The sequence below is a fragment of the Globicephala melas genome, chromosome 2 (assembly GCF_963455315.2).
Source record: "Globicephala melas chromosome 2, mGloMel1.2, whole genome shotgun sequence".
Lineage (NCBI taxonomy): Eukaryota > Metazoa > Chordata > Mammalia > Artiodactyla > Delphinidae > Globicephala > Globicephala melas.
The window spans coordinates 38237502-38251914 of record NC_083315.2 but is presented as its reverse complement, the minus strand read 5'-3'; the positions used below and the strand labels follow the sequence as shown (position 1 = coordinate 38251914).

Sequence of the window (14413 nt, the reverse complement as noted above, 5' to 3'; positions counted from 1 at the left end):
GAAGAAAACAGGAGAATATCTTTCTGACCTTGGTAGGCAAAGATTTCTTAGGTGGGACGCAAAAAACACTAACTATACAGGGAAAAAACTGGAAATCTGAACTTTATCAAAATTAAAGACTTCCACTCTTTGAAATTCACTGTCAAAGAAATGAAAAGGAAAGCCATAGACTGGGAGAAAATATTTGCAATATTTATATTCAACAAAGGACTTGTAAAGTTCAGTAAGAACTCTTAAAGTTCACTAAGAAATTAAACAACACCTCCTACACACACAATGGGCAAAAGATTTGCACAGGCATTTCAGAAAAATATACAAATGACCAATAAGCACACCAAAAAATGCTTATTTGAGGAGATGCAAATTGAAACCACAGTGAAGTACCTCTATACATTCATTTAAATAACTAAAATTTAAAAGACTGATGTACTAAAATTGGAATGATACAGAGATTAGCACAGCCCCTGTGAAAGGATGGCATGCAAATTTGGGAAGTGTTCCATATTTTTTGACCATAACATTTGTGAAATAACATTTGAAGAATTATGTTGGTTTTTAACACAAAATTTAAGAAAATAAAAATGAAAGATCTCAAGTCTACAACTTTACACTTCACTAAATATCTACACTTTACACTAAATATCATTTGGTTCATATTTAGATATTTCTATAGTTAAAACTACTAGTATTTTCAATCTTCCGGTAATATTAAAGTATCACCTTTGTACATCACTTATCATGAACTTTTTAACTTTTTTTTTTTGGAAAAAAAGAAGCATTTTTTTTAACAAGTAAGTGTTTTTCGGAATTTATGTGTATACTACATATATTCAGTATATTTATTATATATAGTACATATATATTTATTAAAATAACCTATAACTAACTCTAGCATAAATATGTATATTTATTATAGATTATATATAATATATAGATCATACTTTTTAATTAAAGTTGAATTATATATTTTTATTTATTACATATACATATATAATAAATAAAAGACTGACAAAATCAAGTGTTGGTGGGAACGTGAAGTAACTGGAACTCTTGTACATTGTTCATGGGAATCCAAAATAGTACAACCACTTTGGGAAAGAACTTGATAGTTTCCTATTAAGTTAAACATATACTTATAGTATAACCCAACAATTCCACCCCTTGATATTTACCCAAGAGAAATAAAATACATGTATACACACATACACACACACACACAGAAACTTGTTCATAACAGCTTTATTCATAATACTCTGAATCTAGAAACAATTCAAATATTCATCAATAGGTAAAATGAATAAACAAATTGTGGAATATCCATACAGTGAAATACTACTAGAAATAAGAAAAATGAACTATGAACACAAATATCATGGAGGAATATTAAAATCAAACTGAACAAAAGAAATCAGACACAAAAAATTGCGTACTACATGCATTAATTTCCTAGAGCTGCTGTGAAAAATTACCACAACCTTGGTGGCTTAAAACAACAGAAATTTATTCTCTCAGAGTTCTGAATGCCAGAAGACTGAAATCGAGATGTCGGCATGGCTGCACTCCCTTCGGAGGCTCTGGGAGAGATTCCATTCCTTGCCTCTTCCAGCTTCTGGTGGCTGCCAGTATTCCTTGGCTTATGGCCACATCACTCTAATCTTTGCCTCCATCTTCACACTGATTTCCCCCAGTGTGTGTGTGGTATTCAATCTCCCTCTACTTCTCTCTTATAAAAACATTTGTGATGGCACTTAGGACCCACCCAGATAATCCAGAAATATTTCCTCATCTCAAAATCATTAACTTAATCCCATCTGCAGAGGCACTTTTTCCAAATAAGGTAACATTTACAGGTTCCAAGGATTAGGATGCATCTTTGGGACTACCATTCAACCTACCACATCACAAGTTTCCATTTATATGAAATTCTGGAACAAATCTCTAGAAACAAATAGAAGTGGTCATCTGGAGCCAAGTGGGGTAGTTGATTGACTGCAAAGGAGCAAAAGAGAACTTTCTGGTGTGAAATAAATGCTCTATATCATGATGGAAATGATGGTTACATGACTGTGTAAATTTACCAAAACTCATCAAACTTTATTACAATGGGTACATTTTGTTATGCATAAATTATGCTTTGTTAACATTAATTTTTTTTTTGATGTGGACCATTTTTAAAGTCTTCATTGAATTTATTACAATACTGCTTCTGTTTTGTGTTTTGGTTTTTTGGCCACGAGGCATGTGGGATCTTAGCTCCCTGACCAGGGATCGAACCTGCCCTCCCTGCACTGGAAGGCAAAGTCTTAACCACTAGACAACGAGGGAAGTCCCAACAGTAATTTTAAAAGAAAGTAAAAAAGTGAAGATTTGGGGGGCCAACCTCGGAAAGTCAGATTTGGCAAGTCTGGGGTGAATTCTAAACAAACAGCCCAAGTACCTGGAAGGCAGGTGGTCCTGGCTCGTCCCTGGAGAAGCAGCACTCTGGAAGATGGGGAAAGGACCCACCACGTCCTGCTGCCTTCCCCTTGGCTTCTCAGATACCTGAGAGCCAGGTGCTGAGCTGGGAGTCCCCTGCGGTGGGGTCCTGTCCACAGAGAGATCAGGCTGTTGGGAGAGACAGCCATAACTAACTCAAGTACAAGGCACCTATGACAAGAACTGACAGATATAGAATCATAGAAGAAGGTATATTTTGACCCTAGATTATGGTAGAACTCTCTAGATGGGGTAGCATTTGAGCTGGGCCCTGACAATGGGGCACGGTTTTTACATGCAGAAATATCAGTGCCAGTTTTCTCTTGCTCAGAACCCCTTAGTGTGTCCTGAGTCTTCTTGGCCCCTTCCCCATTTGAGTCAAGCTTACTCAGGGTGGCCTCTCCAGGCATTCTATTCTGCCTCCTGTCTTTTGCCCACGCTATGCCATGTGCCAGTCATGCCAGTGCCTTCTCTAGATTCGTCACCAACAAAGCCCCAACAACAAGACATGACCTTCAATAAGGCCCCTGCTGTAGACAAGCTGCCTGGTTGTCCCTTCTCTTGACTCCTCCACCCCAGGTTCCAATCCACAGCTCCAGCCAGGCATTCATGTTCCCAGGGTTCTACTTCTTTGACTTGAATCATTGGTCCCTTCCTGCATCTTCTCTAGCTCTGGTTCCTCATGAAGCCTTTACCTGCCTCCAGGTGAGCCCTATCTTACATAGCGCAGGGGTGCTGTGGATGGTTAGGCCTTCTCCTATGACCTGGCTCTTGATCCCCACCTCCACTCCCCATTCCTGGCTCTTCCTAGGCCACAGTATTTCAACTCCTAGATTCTCACGGATGGACCCAGGCCAAGGCCCCATGGCTTCCCTGGACCAAAAATGAAGCAATTTGAGGCTTCTCAGGCCTTAGTCCCAGCACAAACCCTTGGATTTTGTTCTGTGTGCCTTGCCTAAGGAGACAGCTTGGAATCTCTTAGCCTATATCCTCCCCTTGTCCCAATAAGCCAGGAAGCTTCTCCCTCCTTTGCTGAGTGAGGAAGGGCAGGCTTCCTGGAGCCAGGGCCAAGCCGCGACTAGGAAAGCGGAGCCCTGTGGCTCCAGGTATGCCTCCCTGCATCCTTGCTGTCACTGCACAAGATGCTCCATTCTTTTCTTATAATCATTCCTTGTTTGTATCATTTTTAGGTGTCATCAGAGCTCCTCACTGACCAGCTGAGCAGGTAAGCCTGCAAGAGGTCCCCAAATGGGAATAGCCGGCAAGACCACAACCAACTCCAGTGATGCCTCCACCTTTTGGAGAGCCCAGTGGCCTCCAAGATCTGGTCCCAGAAGAAAAGGAAGAAAGCCATGGGGAAGGAAAGGGGCCTTCTGCAGAGCTAACAATTCTAGAGTGAAGAGGAGCCCTCACCCTGGCAAGCACACTGAACCCACCACCTTGTGTCAAAGGCTTGAACACATCTTAAGTGGGGCCTCCAGGTCCCAAATGCCCAGGTAAGGAACACAAGGAGGAGGCTGCCCTCCTTTCTTTCCAGAAGAGTGGGTCTGGACCACAGGCAAATGGGCACTAAATGGGGTTCCACCAAATGTCCAAGACCCTTGTCAGAGTATGAAGGCTGTTCTGGCAACAAGGATCCAATAATGGAGCCATCCAGGCTGCACCCCCAGCCCCCCATGCATCATATCACCCTTACCTACTCTGGGAGATATTCTGACCCCTAAAGAAGGGATCCCAGGGACCAAAATAGCCATGTGGAACCCAAACCTTATTCGACCACTGAGATACTGACTAGAGACAGTAATCCATCAGCTGCTCCATCAGCCTGACCTGGAGGATAATGACCTGGTGCAAAGCTCCCAACTATCCACAGTGGACGTGGGCAAGAACTAAATCTTTGTTATTTCAACTCACTGAGATTTGGGGACTGTTGTTACTGAAGCATAACCCAGCCTATCCTGACTGAAACATGGGCCAAAGGCCAACCAGCACAGAACAAGTTCAATATCACTATTCCCAGTGACCCATGCTGCTTTGCTTCCCCATCATCCACTTTTAATTTGGGGTCCAAGTCAACACGTCAGTCCTAATACAATGAAAGAGTAAGGATTCCACATAATCCTGCCCAGCTCGAAGACTCCAAATCTATAATCTTCTCTGAGTCAAAGATGCCAACTCTTCCGGATTTGGTAGATTCTGGTTCAGTGTTAGAGTCAGGGTTAGGCAGCTACAGGTGGCAAACTTTAGGCTGCCAAGCAAATGCCAGAAGTCGAACCATGACATATGAACTGATGTCTGATGTCAGACTACGGAGCTCGAACACTTCTTGCCAGGTTTGACTAAAGAAAAACTAACTTTACATCTTCTGTGGTTTCATCTTGGAAAAGGAGAACTCCCGTCTGTGGGTCCTGACTTGACGGCCCTGCTGGGTCATCATCTTCAGCTTCACGTCCTAATGCATCTTAGCGGTACTCCTCTTCTCCCATCAATTTTCTAACTTGCTATCTCATGCGATTTGTAGCTTCTAGTTATTTTTGCTCCCCACCCTTGCCAGCTCAAGCCTCAGCCCATGGCCTTGGCCTGTCATCACCCTTCTCTCCTGTCATTTAGACTTCTCCTAACCCCACCATGCCCAGGAAATTCTCCTGGCTGATAGAGGCTGGCTGATCGGTACAGAGGCCTCACCCTACACACCCTTAGAGATTTTATACCTTACACATCTTTACTGTCTTATATAGCTCTAATTTGACCCTTTCAACCAAGTGGACAGGGAGGGGGAAAGGATAAATGAATGTTTATGAGTCCCTGCAATGAGCTAGTTGCTCTCCTTCACTCACTTCTCATTCAAGCAGGATGGTGAGAGGTTAAAGGCACAATCTCTGGGACCTAATTGTCTGGCATTGAATCTCTGCTCTGCCGTTCACTAGCAAGGGGCTTGATCTCTCCAGGCCTCAGTTTCTTTTTTTGTAAAACAGGAATAAGTTGTGAGGGCCATTAACAAACAGTAAGATTACTATGGTTACTAAATGAGTTACTAGACACAAAATGCTTAGAACAGTGCCTAATACAGAGTGCTCAACGCATGTGAGTTATTATGATTCACTTCTAGATTCTCTAAATGTGCCAGACACAGCAGATACAAAGGAGAGCAAACTAGACCTACTCATTCATTCAACAAATATCAATTGGGAGGCTGCAATGCCCCACACTGAGATGGGAGCTGACGATATTTGTCCCTACCCTCCTGAAGCTCAGAGTCTGGTGAGAGAGGGCGGTGGACACTACACAAGTAAACAGCTCAAAATACACACCAGCAAGGCGTGGTCTAGCCCAGGAAGGGAAGGAATGAGATGCCGTAATAGAAACTGGGGGAGGCAGAGAAGTTGGGTGGTCAGGCAAGGCCTCTCTGATATTTAAAGTACAATCTGAGGGACTTCCTTGGTGGCACAGTAGTTAAGAACCCGCCTACCACTGCAGGGGACATGGGTTCAAGCCCTGGTCTGGGAAGATCCCACATGCCGTGGAGCAACTAAGCCCGTGCGCCACAACTATTGAGCCCACGCGCCACAACTACTGAGCCCACGTGCCACAACTACTGAAGCCCGCGTGCCTAGAGCCTGTGCTTGGCAACGAGAGAAGCCACTGCAATGAGAAGCCCGCACACGGCAACGACGAGGAGCCCCTGCTCACCGCAACTAGAGAAAGCTCACGTGCAGCAACGAAGACCCAACGTAGCCAAAAATAAATCTATAAAAAAAAATAATAAAGTACAATCTGAAGATGAAATGGAGCCAAAACACAGAGGGGAAGAGTAAGGTGACTCGTGGGGAGATGAGGTGAGAGAGGCAGGGCCAGGTTGCTCAAGCTCTGTTGGCCGTGGTGTCCTGAATGCAACCAGAAACCACTGGATGGTTGTAAGCAGAGAAGCAGCAGGATCTCATCTGCATCTTTCTATGGGAATATTGAAATTCCTCTTTTACTAAGGAGGAAACTGAGGTTCAAAGTCACATCGTTGGTAAACGGTACAGTTGGACCTAGAACAGTTCACATAAGGCCAATCTCATGGAACTTGCCAGTTCGCCCTGCACTGCTCATTCACCCCTGTCCCATACAGAGGAACCAAGTGTACAAGGTAAGAGCTTATTACCTCTAAAAGCCCTTCACCTGCTCGTGGGGTCATGGTGCCTGCCTTGGGGGCCTGGTGACAGTTTTCACACCAGTGGCTTCTGCAAACGAGCTGCTTCCCCGCACTTCTTGCCACCACTTTTTCCATCCCCCACAGTCACCAGAGTTGACACCCAAGCCAATAACCACAGGTAAAGGTGTTTCTCCCTGGGACACAGAGTTAAACACACAACCACAGAGATGCATCTTGGGCCCAGAATGGAAGGGGCCAAGGTGCCAGGGATGACAAATCCCCCAAGAATCCAGCTCCAAGCTTCCCCGAGAGAAACCCCTTCCCAAAATAGGCAGAGGGGTCAGGAACACTCGTGCAAACAGCTGATCCACAAAACCCCACTGTGCCCACGGCTTTCCCCACCTCAGCCCCTTCTATTTTTATCAGGAGGGTGAGAGGGGGTTGCCAGGTGGGGCTACACAGCTGTTTATGTCTGAAATTTGAAAAGATGCACAGTGTACTTGGGAGAAGGCGTTTGCAGTTAAAGGAATTTCGGAGGAGAATTTCAAACCCAGCGGGGTGAATAGGGGCCTTGTGCTCTGGCTTTTGACTCTGGAAAAGCCACGTTTCCAACTATGGCATGCAGAGGGGCCAGTGATGGGGAGAAAATTTACGGGTGTGAGATTTGGACAGGCAGTGGGACCCAGCTCACCTGGGCACAGGCAACAACTGATCTGCAGACTGAGGGTATTGGGGAGGAAGCCCTCTGCCCCTCCACTGTAATTTCTATTTATTTATCCCCCAGATATTCATAGAATTTCCTTGCCCTCTTAGTCTTCTCTGATTCACCCCACTCAATGCTAACCATTCTCTCCTCTGCATCTGTCATTTATCACCTCTCAATCAGGGAGTTTTACTGAGTATTAATTTTCTTATATATACATATTTGCTTGTTATGGCTTTAAGTCACTCTCATTTGTCAATTTTCTGTTTTTGAATTCAATTGTAAGTGTCCCTTTGGTAGCTGTATGGCTACTATTCCTTTGACACACACACACACACACACACACACACACACATACACACACACACACACACACACACACACACACACACACAACTTAGGACCTGGTCGACCATTTTACTCTGTAGGGACAATAGTGGGACTCAATGGTCCTATTCCTTCAATTGTGGAAGATGGGATGCAAGAAAGAACAACAATTAAACGACACCACCCCCTAAGCTGAATGAATTTTACCATGTCTCTTTTCTTCATCTCTCAAAGGTTAAACTGGCTCTGACACAACTCTGTGGAGAACTTCTAGCCTGAGCTATACATGCCCTTATTAAGCCAGGGATCCTCAGGAAGGCTGGGGTGACTTCTGCAGGGCTGGACTTCTGACTTGATCTGGGACCTAAGGTGGACTTGATGCCATGATTCCATGGTGAGATCTGGCCAGTGTATATAAGAAGGTCATAGCTGTTGATCTCATTTATTTGGGCCTAGGAGTAAGTGCCACGAAGCATCAGATTCATATTGTATTTGTGCTTATAGCTGCAAAAATGCAATGGTCATTCAAAAAATGAATTTAAAAATTCATTAGCTACAAGGTCCTAATAGCCACAAGATGCAGCTGTCATGCAATCAAACCCTAGTTTTGTCTACGGCCGATGGAAGCTCAACGTTTGATACTTGTCCACATTTCTTTTTCTCTAGAACCACCTTACATGCATCGCTTTTCCTTGGTGTGTCAGGGTCTCTGGCATTCCTTTCCTGTTTCTGCGCATCCTTGCATTTCTCTCCAGCAGCCTCTCTTCTGCCCCCTTTTCTGCCCTTCTACTCTCTCCCTTAATTAGTTACAGTATGAAATTAAAGTATATTTTAGCATTTGTCGACTGGAATTTAATGTTCCCTGATCTTATTTTAAAAGCAGACGTGTGGAATCTCAGGCCGAGCATTTCCCCAAGCCCGAGCCCCACATTCCTCTCCGCCTGCTGGCCACCTCCTTCTGGATGTCCCTCCACCTCGGAAAACCCAACTTGGCTACAGAGGGGACTCCCTGTCTTTTCTCCGCAAGACAGCTGCCCTTCCAGACTGCCCGGCTCTTGACAGGGACTCCCCATTCCCAGTCATTCAGCTTCAGAAGGTTGAGGCCATTCTTTTTTTTTTTTCTTTTTTTTTTTTTTTAAGTTCCCCATGGAGTCTTAACCACTGGACCACCAGGGAAGTCCCGAGGCCATTCTTCATTCTCGCGTCTCTCTCTCTCCCTCAAGGTCCAGTGTCTCTGATTCTTCCTTTCAGATGTCCTTTCCTGTCCATTCTCACTGCCATCACCATAGTATTCATCCAACCACTCATAGATGAATTTTGCTTATCCTTCAGTGTTTTGACATGTACTATAACTTCTCAAATTAATCATAATTTGATATTCCATAAAAGTCTAGATATTTGGCTTCTCAAGGAAAACAACAATAATAACTACTATTACTACTACTACTACTACATGACCCAGCAACACTGAGCCTGAACTCCTGAATGGCAACATTTAGTTGGAGCTGGCTAGTGGCTCTCCTTTTGGGTGGGCCACACCCTCTCCAGTTTGCCTCTGGTTTGAGTGAAAGAAGCCTGACAAAAAAGAGTACTCGGGCTTCCCTGGTGGCGTAGTGGTTGAGGGTCCGCCTGCCGATGCAGGGGACGCGGATTCATGCCCCGGTCTGGGAAGATCCCACATGCCACGGAGCGGCTGGGCCCGTGAGCCGTGGCCGCTGGGCCTGCGCGTCCGGAGCCTGTGCTCTGCAACGGGAAAGGCCACAACAGTGAGAGGCCCGCGTTCCGCAAAAAAAAAAAAAAAGAGTACTCATGTGAAGATCACATTTCTATCAAGTAAAAAATAGACAAAACTGGTCTGTCAGTGAGGTTAGAACAGTGATCTTCCTGGGGCGGGGGCCGAGGGGGGAAGCGGGCAGGAGACGGTGTACTCACTAGAACACGCACAAGGGAACCTTCTAAAGAGCTGAAAATGTTCTACATCCTGATTTGGTTGTGATTAGAGTGGTGTTTGTCGATGTAAAAAAATTACATAGAATAAAGTGCATACTTAAGATGTACTTTATTCTATGTAAATTATATATCAAAAGAAAGAAAGGGGGGGGAATGGTACAATGCCTAGCCTAGTACCAAGCACATAGGTGCTCAATAAATGACTGATATTGACATTTTCTTTAAGTATGAGAGCTCTGAAGCCAGGTGGCCTGGATTAGATGCCTGGTTCTACCATTTAGCAGCTACATGAACTTGAGCAGCTTACTAAACTTCCCTGTCCTCAGTTTCTTCATCAGTGAAATGCAGGCAACAAGACCTCACAGGATCATTGTGAGGTTTAACAAAGCACTTAGCACAGGGCCTAGCATAGGGTAAGTACCCAGTAAAGATTACTGGGAAATAAAGAAAATTCTGACGCCTGCTACAACATGGATGAACCTTAAAGACATTAGGCTAAATGAACAAGCTGTCAGTAAAGGACTAATACTGTGTGATTACAGTTATACGAGGTACCTAGAGTAGTTAAACTCAGAGACAGAAAGTAGAGTGGTGGTTGCCAGGCGTGGGAAGGAGAGAGGGCATGGGGAGTTTACTATTTAATGGGTACAGAGTTTCAGTTTGTGAAGATGAAAGAGTTCTGGAGATGGAGGGTGGGGACGGATGCACAACAATGTGCATGTACTTAATACCACTGAACTAAACCCTTAAAACTGTTAAAATGATGAATTTTATGTTACTTATATTTTACCACAATAATAAATATTAAATATCATAAATAACAAATAAACAAACCAATAAATATCACGATGATGAGGCTGCGCTAGCCCATGAAGAAACTGAAATCGCATTTTTTTAAACTGGGGATTTTTGAGACCAGTCAGAGAACCCGCCAGCATTTTTAATGCCTATTTTTATGACTCTTTCAAGATTAAAATGTTAACAAGTAAATGTCCTAAGAATGAAAGATCATCTACTTAAATAAGACTTTTTCTCATATTCTGAGTTTTCTTATATATTCTGGTTTTCTCCTCTTGAAGGCATACACATTAAAAAACCAAATAGATCAGGAGAAACAACCAAAATGTCAAGATGACTATTCTCCAGCACCGTATATCAAATGAGTACCAAGTTTTGTGGTGAAAAGTCATGCCTGTCTTAGCAGATCATTTCCAAACTATGGAGTTGCTGTCTGTTCCTCTTATATTTCATTTCTAGCAAGCATTTGTTTGTGGGGTACCATATTTGTTCATTTTATACATATTTTGTATCTGTACTATTATGTGTAAAAATCTAGGAAAAATTTTCCAGAATGACACAATGTTTACCAGTGAAAGAAATGAAAACATCAAGTCCAGTGTGACAAGGGCTGGGCGGTCAGTCCCCAAAGACTCTGATGGCTGGAATAAAGGGAAAAGCAGAGAAGAGCCAGCTCAGCTCAGGCCCAGTTGTAGGACGTGCCCCATAGGATGCAGGGTGGGGAAAAGGAAAGATGGGGAGGCTTTCAGGAGCTTTGGGGCCTGGAGTTACCTAGGGAAGCATCCTTCTACACCTCTTCTTACCCCAGACCTGCTTGAAAAGTGTTTTTGTAATTGGTGACGATGATGATGAAGATGATGATGACAACTATGACGGTAGAAACCAACACGGTAACACCCCACTTCCCTCTGAGTTTGTCACTCGCACGGTGTTAAAGAAATAAAACGGCACTTTTCAAATGTTCCATTAGTTCTCAGAAGACTCCACTCCCCGGCCCAGTTCTGCAATAAGAACGCTTTTCTCTATCATGTTTCTATGGCCCTTTGCTTCCAGAAAGGATCACAGCGTTTTCTACACACATTACATATAGTATTAATCATTGCCACACTCCTATGAGGTGAGTATTTTTAGCTTCTTTTACAAACCCAGAAACCAGCATACAGAAGAGAATGCACTTATTCAGGGACATCAAACTGCAAAGAAGGGCAGCAGGGAAGAAAACTAACCACCTTGCACCTTGAGCCAGATCATTTGCTAGGTGCTGACAGCCTAGCTCATTCTAATTCTCACAACAATTCCATAAGGTAGCTCCATTTTTCAGATGAGAACACCAAGACCCAGGGAGCTTACAAAACTTGCCCAAGATCTGTGTGCCAGACATGGGATTCACATCCAATGCTCTTGAACATACAGGGAACCTTCCCCTCCTCAACCCTGTTTTGTTGCTTGAGATACACAGGAAGCCCTTTCGTGGTGGCCAGCATGAAAACGGTTTGATGGTTTCAACTGTCCACAAGTTTCAATATCAACCAAAAGCATAAGCTCAAAGACTCACCAATCTTTGGTGGTGCCAGTAGGAGCAGAATGCCCAAACGGTGAGAGGGAAAGGTTGTCTTGGCTCTGCCCTGGTCAGTCCACAGCTGAGCTTGGGCATCCAATGCTGGGAATTACACATTTGAGGGGCATCCACAAACAGGAGTTTCCAGAGAGTGAGGAAGCCAGAGGAAACTCCTTTGGGAAATAGTTGAAGGACCTGAGGGCATTCTGCTGTGAGGAGAGACATAGAGGGATGATATGAAAACGCCCTTGGGCTAAATGAAGCCTGTCCTGCAGAAATTGAGACAGATGTGTTGTCCCAGAGAGCAGGCTAGACCCCTTACTCATACAGGGGTATTGGAAAGATGCTTCAGAGGAATTCTGAAAACACCTTACACTTGGACTTAGTGAGGCATTTACATGGTATCACCATGTAAGGGACAATAACATGATGATACAGTTAGATGGACTGGGAGACTGGCCATCTTCTAACAGTCAGTTTAATGGAGGGTAGAAGCCAGCCTCCAAGATGCCTCTCGGCGATCCCCATGCCCTGGTATTCACACCCTTGTGTGTCCCTTCCCACACTAATACAGGGTTGGCCTTATGTGACCAATAGACTACAGTGGACATGACCATGTGTGACTTCCAAAGCTAGGACAAAAAAGCATTGTGGCTTCGCCTTGTGCTCTTGTATCACTCACTGTGGTGGAAGCCAGGTGTCATGCCATGAGGCAGCTCCACCAGCAGGCCCTGTATGGGGAAGATCTGAAGCCTCCAGCCAACAGCAAACACCGACTCGCCAGCCATGTGAGTAAGCCACCTTTGACCTGGATCCTCAAGCCTCGGTCTAGCCTTCAGATGATGGGCCTGCAGCTGACATCTGACTGCAACCCCATGAGACAGCCCAAGCCGGAACTGCCTGGGCGAGCTTCTCCCAAATTCCTGACCCATAGAAACCATGAGGGATAGTAAATGAGTCTTAAGCCAGTAAGTTTTGGGGTGATGTGACACACAGCCATAATTACTGGGTTATGGAGCCATGGCATCCTAGGAGGGATGTCTCCAGTGCCCTGCCCTAGAACTCAGTCCCAGGCTGAGTGAAGACCCAGAAAAAGTTGTCTTCAACCTTCTCTAAGAGCCCTTCCTAGCTCAGAGATTCTCTTGTTCTGTAATGAGTAAACCTGCTGAACAATGCCAGCACAGTGCCTCTCAAACATCAGCAGGTATAGGAAACACCTGGGGGGGTCTCATTAAAATGCAGATTCTGAGTCTGGGGTGGGCATGAGTGTCTGCATTTCCAACAAGCTCCCAGCTGGCTGTGCTAGTCTGTAGACTACTCTGAGCAGTGAGAGGTTAGAACCTGCCTATGACAGCAGACCAGGTCAGGCAGCCTGGAAAAGGCAGCTACAAAGTATTTGAGCAGAGGAGAGATAACCAGGATCAGAAATACTACACAAGGAGTTCCCTTGTGTAGACTCCTGCATTGAATAGGGGAACGTCCATATGCCACCAAGGGCTTTCAGACACTCATGTCCTTTGATTCTCTCAACACGGTCTTTAAAGTATCCAAATGCTTTCCCATCATGCTGGGTTTTCTGCAGCCTGTAAAGGTAGGCAGTGTGGAGTCATGCCAACCTGCACTCATTCACTACCTGGGTGGCCTCTTAGTCTCAGCTTCTTAGTGTGTAAAATGGTAATAAGAGTCACCTGCCAGGCCGTGGTATCAAGCAGTGTCTGGCACACAAAAGGTGCCTATTATATGCTTCTTGGTTTCATTACAAACTAGATGATCAATAAACATTCATTCCCTTCATTACAAAGATTAATTACCTAATTAATATTTTTCCTTGAATTGAATTGTCCTTCACTAACCCCATGTGTCCTGGGATATATGTCAGATATGGCCCCATTTCACAGATGAGGGTGCGGTTTGTTCTCACCAAGAGCATCTGATGAATGAATACTGACATGAGAATTCATGACCCTCCTGTTGGAATTTTAAAGTTTTTTTTTTTCTAGAAGGGTCATTTCCCCTGGTCCCGACATTAGGGCCAGTAACTAATAAGATTTCATCCCATTTCTTTGAAAGTTGCTGTTTCCACCTAAGGGGTTCTGGTCACTGTCCTGTTAGCAGTGCCCAAAGTGCTCTGCAACTTAGAGACCTGACTCGGAGAAGCCAACAGACTCAGGTAGAACACTGGTGAAGCCAGAATCGCCAACCAGTGGAACACCTTAACCCCAGGTCCCCGGACCAGCGGGTGGAGTGGGCACCACGCCCTCCCTAAGCTTCACTGTCCTGTGCAGGGAAGGGTTGGGGGCCAGCTCCAGAGAATGTGCTGGGCCAGGGCCAGTCCTGCCCCGCAGAAGAGATGGCCAGTAAAATACCCACACAATTCCAGAGGACTCACGCTGGGGAAAGTGAGGCACTCCGACTCCTTTTAGCCAAGGAAAAGCTGGGTCTGTTATCTCTGTAATGGGCAGCC

At 44.7% G+C, this 14413-nt stretch overlaps 1 pseudogene; it reads left to right on the top strand.

Annotated features, from left to right (window-relative positions):
* The first annotated feature begins 409 nt into the window (after positions 1-409).
* Positions 410-509, top strand: LOC115864738 (U6 spliceosomal RNA; annotated as a pseudogene).
* The last annotated feature ends 13904 nt before the right edge of the window (positions 510-14413 follow it).